Source organism: Pan paniscus, chromosome 3 (assembly GCF_029289425.2).
Source record: "Pan paniscus chromosome 3, NHGRI_mPanPan1-v2.0_pri, whole genome shotgun sequence".
Lineage (NCBI taxonomy): Eukaryota > Metazoa > Chordata > Mammalia > Primates > Hominidae > Pan > Pan paniscus.
In genome coordinates, this window is record NC_073252.2 from 157,953,028 (window position 1) to 157,966,338 (window position 13,311).

Below are 13,311 nucleotides of genomic sequence, written 5' to 3' on the forward strand. Positions count from 1 at the left end.
AAATTAAGTGTCTTGTGACTAAACTGGGAGAGGACACCTGGAAACTTGTGCCTGATTTCTCCCACATTTCACCCACTATGCCTTTTTCCTCTGCTAATTTTAATTCTTTCACTATAATAAACTATAACCATGAGAAATAACAGCTTTTCTGAGTCCTGTGAGCCATTGAGCCTAAGTGTGGTCTTGGGGTCACTCAGCACACCAAAGCTTCCCTTTTTTGCTCCATTAGCCTTTCTAACAGCTATATAACAGAACCCTGAATTACATGTCCTCTGTTTTTAAAATATATAGAATGTTTTCTGCTTTCCTGATTGAATGTTTACTGATACACAGTGCCAATTAACTACTTCAGGGCATACTTACTCGTAGGTGTAATGAGTGATTCGTAAGAGATAAATTTTATGATTCTGTGGTTCTTTCCCCAGAGTATTTTTGTGGCAAGGGCCATTCTGTCTCAAATAAATATGACATTAATATTTTGTTATTTCTAAGAGGCTGGAGTATGTTATATCCTAGGTTGATATAACAGAGCCTAGTTCTTCACTCCAGAATTTCACAATTATTATTTCAGATAACTTCTCTTTTTGAAACTTCAGTAAAATAAAATCCAAGCATGGTTTTTGGAGTTAAATAGCTGTACCACTTAAATTATAAAATTAGAATACTTACTCTCTCTATACCCCATTTTCTTATCTTCAAAACTGTTAAATATCTTAAAGAGTTATTGACAGGGCTAAATGAGATAATATATGAGAAAAGCTCATTATGGGAGAGTAACATCAGCAAGATGGCTGACTACAGTTATCTGGCACTCATCTCATTTGACTGTTTAAGTCAAAATGTACCAAAACAATGAGTAAACAACTATATTTCAACTAGAGTGACTGAAGAAGTACGCTTATAAACACCAGAGAAATGGCAGTATCTTTTTGGAGCATGGAAGCTCAGGATAGCACCATAGAGAAAGAAGTGTGTCATTCTCCCTCTGCCATGCTCTCTCCTCAAATGGGATCAGCTCAGACTCAGGAGGAACTTCTTCCTATAGGTAAAAGGTAAGCTGGAGATCCATAGCAGCCCCCACTGCTGCCACAAATACCTGCAGTCCATGCTACAGGAGAGAAACCCAGTCTTCACTGGCCTTGAATCCAGTTTGGGGAGTATCTAGGAGTCCATGCATCAGTATTGCCTCATAGAAAGAGCCTACCTTGAACACCTTCTCACTCTTGCAACCTAGGCAGCTATGGCTGGGCATTGTTTGAAACTAGATATACTACTAGAGTGTGCCTTTCTATGGGGATCAGTAGCAACTGACTCTGTCTATCCCTGAGGCCCTGCCATCATTCCACCACATTCACATAGATGCCTATAGTACAACCACCCTGCTTGCCCAAGCGTAGAACAGATAAAATAACTGAGACTCTGCTATCCAAACCCACATGGTATCCCACCCCCTAAGGTAATAGGCAGGCTTGCACAGAGGGAAAGCAGCTGAACAGCCTGACAACCACCATGTTTGCATATACCTGTGTCACAAAACGAGCTGCTCCTCACCACTAACACACAGGTGCTGCTTACTGGCTTGACAGCTGGTCCTGTGGCACCCCTACCCCAGGGCAGCCTTATAGTGCCAACCTGGTTCCTCTGCACTCACAGAGGGCAGTGAACCACCTCACAGCTAATCCTGCAGCAGCCCCACCTCCTCAGGCCTCTGCAGGGCTACTGGGCAAAACCATGCCTGTCCAAGTTCTGACACCTATTAATTGATAGAGCCACCTTGCCTCTCTCTACCCATGAGAACCCATGCCTGTCCTCTAATAGCCAGCCCAACAGCAGCCATAGCTTTCCCAGAGAGTATGTTGACAGTTTGTGTCAGCTCTCATGACTGTAGTTGTCTGGCACTGGACATCCAGCTCTGAACCCCTGCCTCCAGCAAAACCACACCAGTGGCATCACAAACACACACAGCCTAGGCCACTGAGGCAATCACAGACATCACTGACAAGGATTACAGCTGAAGAAACTCCACAGAGATAGGGCTACTGAGTCAGTACAGAACCAAAGCCAATGTCCCCTACACAACCAACCCCAATGACCCACTATAGGAAAAATTATCTCCTTACATAAGCTACTAATAAAATCAAAAAAGGCAACTAGTATACCAGATGTGCAGATATCAATGTATGGACACAAGAAACATTAAAAAGCAAGAAAACATGACACCGCCCCCCCAACAGAAAAAATGAGGACTCTCTGTATTATCTTTTTTGGGGGTCTTCAGTAACACACCAAAGAAAATAATATTTATGAAGACCCTGAAAAAGAATGGAAAATAATGATCTTAAGGAAACTCAGCAAGATACAAGATAACAAACAATTCAATAAAATCAGAAAAGCAATTCATAATCTGAATTAGAAATTCAACAGAGATATCATAAAACAATCAAACAGAAATTTTAAAGCTAAAGAAATTGATGAATGAAATGAAAATATATAATTGAGAGCTTCACAATAGACTAGATAAAGCAGAATAAAGAATTATAAAAAAGCATGCAGAAAGAATACAAACTTATGAGTCACATAGGCAAATAAATATTCACATTATAGATTTCACATAGGGAGAAAAGATGGAGAAAGGCACAGAAAACCTATATAATAAATAACACTAAAAATTTCCCAAACATTGGCAGATACATGAAATCCAGATTCAGGAAGCTTAATAATATCCAATCAGATTCAACCTCAAAAGTTTCTTTCTGAGGCACATTATAATCAAACTATCAAAAGTCAAAGACAAAAAGAGAATTCTGAAGGCTTCCAGAGAAATATGTGAAATTTACCAGACTATAAGTAAATTTCTTAGGATAATCCTTCTAGGATGGGAGAGAATGGGATAAGATACACACACACACACACACACACACACACACACACACACACACACACACAAAATCTGTCAACTAAGAATACTATATCCAGCAAAGCTATCCTTTTGAAATGAGGGAGAAATAAAGACCTTCCTAGAGAAGCACAAACTGAGAAAATTCATCACCACTAGGCCAGCCTTACAAGAAATGTTTAAGGGAGTGTTACAGCTAGAAACAAAAGAACAATTACTATATGTAAATGCATGACAATATAAAACTCATAGACAGGTAAATTCACAAATCAAACTTAGAAATGGTGCAACATAAATCTCGCTACCTTCTACTATAAAAGTTTAAAGTAAAAGTGATCAAAAATACAAACAGCTGCAATTAGAGGTAAGAAACACATAATAGATTTCAAAAAGGTAAATTAAGGCAAGAAAAATAAAAATGTTATTGGGGGGAGCCTCTAGAGTGTTTTTATATGGCCAATGTTAAGTTGCTATTAGTTTAAACGATTGTATCTACAACACTGATTACATTAGCCCCATGGTTACCACAAAGAAGGAGATTATAGCAGATACACTAAAAAGAAAGAGAAAGTAAACAAAATTTAGCAACATAAGAAACCATCAAACTACATGAGTAACAAAAAAGAAGAAAGGAATTAAGTATCCAATAATCCAAAAATAATTAACAATTAAATGGGAAAAGTAAGCCTCTATCAATAATAAACTATGAAAAATGATTAAATTTTCCTATTACAAAATATAGACTGAACAGATTTTTAAAAAAAAAAAACCCAACTATATGCTGCCTACAAGAGGCTACCTCACAATTAAAGAGATATCTGGATTAAGTGAACGATTGTAAAATGATATTCTATGAAAACAGAAAACAAAAGCAATCAGGAGTAGCTATACTTAAATAAGAAAGGCTTTTAATCAAAAACTGTAAAAAGAGACAAAGTCATTACATAATAATAAAGGGATCAATTTAGCAAGAGAATGTAACAATTATATATGTACCTGACACCAGAGCACAAAAATTTATAAAGAAAATATTATTAGATCTAAAGGAAGAAATTGACTGCAATAATTGGGGACTCAATATCTCACTTTCAACAATGTACAAGTATCTAGACAGAAAAACATCAAAGAAACATCAGACTTATATTATACCACAGACCAAATGGAGACACAGCAAAAGTAGTTATGAGAGAAATTTATAGCAATAAATGCCAACATCAAAGGATGAAAAAAATGTATTCCTAATAAACAACCAAACCTTGCATCTCAAGGAACTAGGAAAACAAGAACAAACTAAACCAAAAGTTGGTAGAAGGTAGAAAGTAAAGCTCAAAGCATAAATAAGTAAAATAATAACTTGAAAACAATTTTAAAGATTTGTGAAAGAAAGAAATGGCTTTTTAAAAGACAGACAAAATTGACAAACATTTAGTTAGGCTAATCCAGAGGAAAAAAAAGACTCAAATAAATGAAATCATGAATGAAAAAAGGCAGTATTACTGATATTACAGAAATACAAAGAATCATGTGAGACTATTGTGAGCAAGAATATGCCAACAAATTTGGGAACACAAAAGAAAAAGACAAATTCCTGGATAAATACAACATAACAAAATTAAATTGTGAAGAAATAGAAATTTGGACAGACCAATAAAGAGTGAGGACATTTAATAAATAATAGAAACATTTTCAATCAGAAAAAGAATCCCAGGACCTGATGGCTTCACTGCTGAGTTTCCCAAACATTTAGAAAAGAACTACTTCCAATTCTCCTCAAACTATTCCAGAAAATTGAAGAGGAAGAAATACTTTTAAATTCATTTTACAAGAACAGCATCACCCTGATTCCAAAATCAGGCAAAGATACATTCAAAAAAGAAGACTACAAACCAACATCCTTAATGAATACAGATGCAAAAATTTTGAAGATACTAGTAAGCCAAATTCAACAGTACATCCAAAAGATAATTTAATATGATCAAGTGGAATTTATCTCAGGGATGCATGGATGATTCAACATAGGCAAATTAATTAAGTGATGTATCACATTCACAAAACTAAAAATAGATCAGAAAAGACAGACAAAATTCATTTCAATAGATACAAAAAAATTAGACAAAATTCAACATCCCCTTATGATAAAAACACTCAACAAATTAGTAATGGAAGGTATGTATTTCAAAACAATAAGTGCCATCTATAACAAACCCACAGCCAACATCATAAAGAACAAGGAAAAGTTGAAAGATTTTCCTCAAGGATCAGAAACAAGACAAGGATGCTTACTTTAACCACTTGTATTTAACATAATACTGGAAGTCATAATCAGAGCAATTAAGAGAGAGAAATAAAAAGCATCCAAATTGGCAAGAAGAAAGTCACAGTTCCTGTTTGCAGATGATACAATTTTATGTATAGAAAACTCTAAAGACTCAACCAGAAAAACTCTTAGAACTAATGAAATAAATTCAGTGAAGTTGCAAGATACAAAACCAACATACAAAAATCAGTAGCATTTCTATATGCTAATAGAAAACTATCTAAAAAAGAATCAATTCCATTTACAGTAGTAACAAAAAAGAAATAAAACCTAGAAGTAAACTTAACCAGTGAGGTAAAAGATCCCAACCTTGAAAACTATAAAATACTGATAAAAGAATTGAAGAAGACACAAATGAATAGAAGGATATTCTGTGCTGATGGATTGGAAGAATTAATATTGTCAAAATGGGATACTACCTAAATTGATCTACACATTTAATGCAATCCTGATCTAAATACCAATGAGATTATTTACAAAAATAGAAAAAACTATTCTAAAATTGGTATGGAACCACAAAGACCCCAAATAGCCAAAGCAATTCTGAGCAAAAGGAATAAAGCTAGAGGCATCACACTACCTGACTTCAAAACATACCTCAAGCTATAGTATGTACTGACATAAAAATAGACACATAGACCAATGGAATAGAATAGAAATCCCAGAAATAAATTCACACATCTACAGCCAACTTATTTTTGACAAAGGTGCCAAGAACACACATTGGGAAAAAGATAGTCTCTTGAACAAATGGTGCTGGGAAATTTGGATATCCATAAAGAGAAAAATGATACTAGACCCCTTCCTCTCACTATATTAAAAAAAAAACCTCAAAATGAATTAAAGTCTTAAATGTAAAACCCAACTATGAAACTACTAGAAGAAAACATAGATCAAAATGCCTTACATCTTTGGGTTAGACAAAAAGTTTTTAAACAAGAACTCAAAAGCAACAAATGTAAAAACAGACAAATGAGACTACATCAAACTAAAAACCTTCTGCACATCAAGGAAGCAATTAACAGAGTAAAGAGACAACCTACAGAATGGAATGCAAACTATACATCTGACATGAATTCATGACAAGAATATATAGAAAATTTAAACAACTCAACAATAACCAAAAACAAGCCAATAAAAAGTGAGTAAAAGACCTCAAAAGACATTTCTCAGAAGACGTTCAAATGACCAACAAGTACATAAAAATGCTCAACTTCACTAATCATCAGAGAAATGCAGGTAAAAACCACAATGAGGTATGACCTCACTCCAGTTAGAATGTCTATAAACAAATATACAAAGGAAAACAAGTGGCGGCACAGATGTGGAGAAAAGGAAACATTTACACACTGTTGGTAGGATTGTAAATTAATACAACCACCATGAAAAACAGTATGAAGGTTAGTCACAAAACTTAAAAATAAAACTGTGATATGATCCAGCAGTTCCATCACTGAGTACTTATACAAAAGAAATGAAATCAGTATGTCAAAATGATATCTGCACTCCTATGTTTGTTACAGCACTATTTACAATAGCTGAGATATGGAATCAATCTAAGTGTCCAAAAATGGATGAATGGCTGAAGAAAATGTGGTATATATACACAATTGAACACTATTCATTTATAAAAAACAATGAAATACTGTTATATGCAACAATGTGGATGGAACTGGAAGAAAACATGTTAAGTGAAATAAGCCAGAAATGGAACAACAAATACTGCATAATCTCACTCATATATGGAATTGAAAATTTAAATACAAATTTGGTATCATAGAAGCAGAGAAGGATAGCATTTACCAGAGACTGGGGAGGGGAAGATGAGAAGAGGCTGGTAGATGGGTGCAAGGTTACAATTGGATAGGAGGAATAAGTTCTGGTGTTCTATTGTGCAAAAGCACCATGATGGTTAACAGTAAGATATGGTATACAGTTGATTCTTGAACAACGTGGGGGTTAGTGGCACTGAGTCCTTGTGCAGTTTGAAATCTATGTATAACTTTTGACTCCCCAAAAACATAACTACTAATAGCTTATTGTTGTCTGGGAGCCTTACGGATAACATAAGTCAATTAAAACATATTTTGCATGTTTCATGTATTCTTACAATAACGTTTGCATGTTTTATGTATTCTTACTGTATTCTTACAATAACGTAAACTAGAGGAAAAAGTTATTTAAGAAAATCATAAGAAAGAGAAAATACATTTACTAATCATTAAGTGGAAGTGAATCATTATAAAGGTCTTCATTCTTGTTGTCCATGTTGAGTAGGCTGAGAAGGTGGAGGAAGAGAAGGACTTGGTCTTGCTGTCTCAGGGGTGGCCAAGGTGGGAGAAAATCTGTGTATAAGTGGCCCTGCACAACTCAAAGCCGTGTTGTTCAAGGGTCAACTGTATTGCAAAACAGCTTGAAGAGAGGCTTTTGAATGTTCTCTTCACAAAGAAATGATAAATGCATGAGGTGATGATCATGTCCAATATCCTGATTTGATTATTATACAATACAATACATATATGTATTGAAACACCAAATTGTATTCCATAAATATGTCCAATTACAATGTGCCAATTAAAAAAAGGAAAGCTTATTATGAAATAAGTGTACACAAGTTTAGTTAGTATTATTATTTTGATAGTGAATATAGCAGATTTTTTAAGAATACTGGCTATGAAGTTAAATATATGTGTGTTCCAATTCTGTGGTGAAAACTAGATGACATAATGGTAATAATTTGGCAGCCATTAAGGCCTGGTACAGACTAGCTGTTCAATAAATGGTGAATTATCATTGTTATATTTCTTGTCAATTGTTTTGGGCTCTGTGCTTTCATATACAGAATTGTTGTTTCCTGTGTTCCCTTTACAAATGAAAATTTACTTCTTTATCTTTGTTACTATAGGATAATCCACCCACTTAAACTAATTAAGGATTACTTTCTTAAATCTAATACTAATATTTTTGGGTTTTGTAATGTTCACATTAATCAATCTGAAACATAAATTTTTATATTAAATATAAAACTTATTGATTTAAAATAATTTTTCCATGAAGTGAAGTAAACTCCAAAATTCTTGATAATTTTGAGGAGATAATTTTTTTCCTGACAGGGAAACTTTACAAGATGTATTTGAGCGCATTGGAAATGTTGATTTATCAAGTTTCCAGGTAAAGCAACAAGTAATAATTTTTATGGTTGGTTTCATTGATTTTCATGTAGTTTGAAAATTTTTTAATTTTTCAGATGGCACTTTTAATTCCTGATGAGCACAATTTGTCTATGATTTAGCAGCAGGTTTGTTCATAATCTGTGAAAAACAATGTTAGATATTTTCTAACATTACCTTTTGTCAGAAAGCAAATACAGCATAATCCATAGTGAGGCAGATGCTCAACATGTAATTTTAGCATTGTCAACATGTTTCTTTTAGTATTGGTGTGTTATTGTGAAACCAGTGATGTGTATAACTACTGTACTATCTTGGTTCTTACTAAAAGAGGCAGTGGTCTATAAATATGAATGTGAGTGTTTGCAAAGAACTGAGGGCCCAAAGATGAAATCAATAGAAAAAATGGAAATATATAAAAAAATGAATAATTGGGTAGGAACAGCGTACTTACAATTTACCAGGCATGGTTTTGGATGTATAAGTTGGGGCAATTGCAATCATGTATGTATGTATATATGTATAGACATGACTGGCTTAGACTACAGTAGTAGCATTAGCAGTTGTAAGATTCTGAATCTATTTTTAAAGTTGAAATTTGAATTGGATGTAGACTGTCAGAAAAAAAAAAGAGAAACAAACATACCAATTGGAGTATGGCTCCAAGGTTTGTTTTGCATTACGAACCAGAAAGATTGTTTCCATTTGTCGAAGAGTAGAAGGCTGGGGAAAAATGTTTGATGATAGTGTGGAAATAAGAATTGCAATTTTAAAGATGTTGAATTTGAGATGCTTTTAGTTATTGAAGAAATTATCTGATAAACTATTAGATACTTGAATCCAGAGTTAAGAGAAGAAAATAAGAAGGAAATACAAATTTGTGAGCTACCATATAGATTGCTTTTAAAGCTATGAAACAAAAAAGCCTATAGTTTGGGAATGAAAAAATAGGAAAAGAGAAGAGATCTAAGGACTAAACCTGAGTACCACCCTACACTCTAAGTCATATGAAAAGAACTCCAAAAGGATATCTGAAAGTATTTACATATTAGAGGAGTGCAGAAAATTCAGGAAATGGCAACATATAATAAACCTAAGAGACAATAGCCTTATTAAGATGGTAGTTTGTAAAGATTGCTATGCATATCATTTTCCTATGTTTATTGCCTAAAATTATTTACTTAATATTAAGGTGAGATATCTGATTATAACAATACTTGATTGAGTTCTTTAAATTTGGATCTTATATATATGAATAAGTACAAACATTTGTATATTTGTTGAGAAAGACTGGATCTATGCCATATGTAATTATATACATTTTACTTAGTTGACCTCAGTAACTATAACTGGCAAAGTATACAATGGGCTCTGCATCAACATTCAGCTTCTTTTCTTAGTAATTAGTAAAGACTATTCTACATATTTCTTTGATTAGTTTGATTTTTTTCTCCCTTTTACCAGCCTCTTCCTCTCACTTAACATATGCATTTATTTACAGTCTCTTTTGAATTGTCTCTGTTAATTGATTATAGAATTCTCCCTTCAATGTGGTCTACTAGATACTGCTTGCTTAATTTATATTTTAACCAATCAAATTTTGATTTCTTGCTATTGCAGCATAACTGTATAACATTAGTTTTGTGTACCTGTTTATGCTGTTGGCCAGTGCCAAAGAAAGACATTTTAGCATTTTTTTAAATTAAAAAAATTTCTGATTGGAATGTGAGCTACGTTATGATTTAATTTATTGGGCAGAGAATTGCTAGTATAATTCCTATATTGCAATGTTAAATATACGTACTGCTTGTTTATAAATTCAGTGAGTTTAGAATTTTAACCACATCAATGTTGACATCGTATGGAAAACACTAGCTTATTAAAGTGGCGAATGAAACATTATGTTTCAAGAAACGGCTTATCTTATACCAAACTCCATATTCTTTCTACTCTCTCATCATGACTCTACTATGCATCTATCAGGCTTCCATACAGACAAGAAGGAAGTTGGGATTAAAATAAGAAGAGCTTCTAAATATGCTCAGGTGTTGGTAATTTAAGTCAAAATTTATCAGCTTACTACTCTGTCACTCTTATAAAAGTATAGATGTTGAAAGATGATTTTTTTCTAATGCTCTGGTCATGAGTCTACGCTTGTTCTCTTATGCAATTCATATGGGAAAATACAGAATTGAATAATCTTACCATTGCCATTGTATTGCTAAACTAAGATAATGTGCTCCTTCCTCAAATCCTGCTAACCCTGCTTTTGAGATATATGGCACTAGTCAATCTCTAAAGGCTAATGATAATCATACAAGATAAAATAAGAGCACTTCTTTTCCAGGAGTAGGATATTATAAAATTACAGAAAAGCCAAAGATCACTTAATTTAATATGGGGCATATTAATTTAGCATCCAAGGAAATTGAAATAGAGTCAAATTACTCAGTAAACCTGGGCATCCTGTTCTTGTTTTTATTTTGCTACACTAAAGTTTATATCAAGAGGAGTGTTTTGAGTACTGTGACCAAAAAAAAAAAATGTTTATTGAATTTTGCTTTGTATTGCTTCTGCTTGGGCACATGGAAAACCACACTTACTAGCTTGTTAGGCAGATCATTTGACTATTTTTGATGAAAGATTTTGAGCATAAAGGACATTTGTCATTTCTGGCCTGAAGCAATAGAAACTCCCTATGTAATTTTTCAATTTTTCTTCTTTGAAGCAGGTATCTTGATAAAGTCTTTTTGAGCTGGCAGAGCCACAAGATTGAAGTGAACTTTATTCCTCCTGCTTGAGGACAGCCTTCTTGGGCTTTTTTGAGTGAGAAATAAACTTTGCTTACATTAAGCCACTGAGATATGGGGTTGTTTGCTACCCAAGGAAAAGCCTATACTTTTCTGACTTATTCAAGTACTTAAAGATGCTAAGGGGGAGCCTTAACATCTTTGTGAATACTAGAGTTAAAAAAAAAAAAAACCCAGGGTTTTGTAAACTAGAAAACCACTGACTTAAAGTCAGATGCAAATATTCAAGCTTGCAAACTGGGGAACAATTATTATAAATTGAATGCATGCTATGTGGGACTGGTACCTCTGGTTTTATTTCCTTTTAGGATTTACTTCATCTTCCACTGCAACTACATTGCACATTTAGGAAAGGAGAAATGCATATTAGAAGCATAAAAATAGAATTCTTTCCTTGAGTAGACACCACCTGCTCTGTGCAGAGTTTTTTATTCTCTTTTTAATTTTAGCAAAGTGCATTTGACAAGATTTTCCTGAGGAATACTGTCAATGAAGGAAGTGGATCTGCTTTATTCTGGAGAAATGCTATTAGTAATGATAGTCACAGATCAGCAGCACTGTAAGAAGGTATTGCAGCATAATCAAATGCTGCCTGTGGACTAGCAGAGTGATTAAACAATCAATCATTGGTTCTTGGAGAATTGTATCTGTCTGTTTAAAATAATTTAAACCTACTGATGTATAGATTCTTAATTTAAAATTTCTTACATGCCTAGAAGACTGAGCATTATTTTTTTAAAAAGGTAATAATTAAGGAGTAGTTTGGTAACAGTAGAAACAATTGGCATGTTGTGTACTTGGCCAAAAAAATATTGGCTGTATTTTGATTTGGCGGCAGGAACATAGACTATTAAAGTGTTGCTTTCCTTGGTATGATGGCACTGGCAGAGGATGACTATCTACTACACAGTTAGAAAAACAAAATAACAAAGATTTGCATTTAAAAATGTTTTTAAGAATTTAATAAGATTTATAGCCCAATATAACTGGCAACTATTTGTGGCATATTTATTAAGCATATTTGTGGTATTTTTTCACTAGAAAAACAGACTGTAATTAAAAAGCAGTGGTATTTGTACTTAAAAAAGAGTAGGTGACTCGAGAATATATCATTTTAATTAGCAAATATATTTATTTGTGTATATTACAGCCATATTATGTGCACGTTGTGAGCTTATAGATGAATGAATAAACATTTGAACACTTTGTATGTACTTGTAACATTGATAGATGTTCTCTAAATTGAGATGCATTTGTAAAAATAATATTTTACAAAACTTTGTGAATATCTTTCCTTCATAAAACAGGATCTAGATACGGGTATTAATGTGAATTAATCATCTTCCTTTTAATGTCTTAGAAGTTCCCATTTTAATCTTGGATCCATCTTGGGTTGATGAAACCTAAAAGGAACTTAAAACTAGACTTAGAATACTCTCCACTGAAAAAGTGCTCATTTCTAAGATGGAACCATGGTTGTAGATTGAATTAAGGCCCCCATTCTCTACTCTTCCCTATATCCACTTCCTTTGCTCTGTGAATTTTCAGTTTTTCTCACAAACAGTGGATTATTTCACTACACTTTGAATTAGAATTCTGCCATATGACATGCTTTGGTTAATAATCTGTCTGCTAGTGGAGGGGACATGAGTTGAGACTTTAAATGTTTCATTATGATTGGGACTTCCTTTTATGCTTCTGCAATTACTTGGAGAAGAACATGCTTTAGCTAGACTACTGGTCTAAGGAGGAAGAGAAACATGTAGATCAGATGAAAGCTCTTAGATCTGCAATGTGTGGTGTGTGGTCACCACAGGTCGACACGTAACCACCCCAATATACCCATGAGAATAGTGTTGCACCGTTTTAAACCACTGGGTGCTGGGATGCTTTCTCATGTCATGTTACTGCAATGACAGCTGATGAATAAACTAAAGAATTACATAGTTTTAAAAAATTAGAGCTGGATCATTTTTCTGGACTAAGATGAAAATTTCTAAGATGTGAAAGAACTACTATCATCTAGTATTCTGTTTCTATTTATGAGCCCAGCAGGAAATATTAAAATGGGTCAGTACATTTTATTATTTTTGCTCATGGGTGCCAATATCTACTCCC

General features: G+C 33.7%; 1 pseudogene; it reads left to right on the forward strand.

The window, feature by feature from the left end:
• Positions 1-936: 936 nt before the first annotated feature.
• LOC129397698 (uncharacterized) overlaps positions 937-13,311 on the forward strand; it is a 143,919-nt pseudogene continuing 131,544 nt past the window's right edge.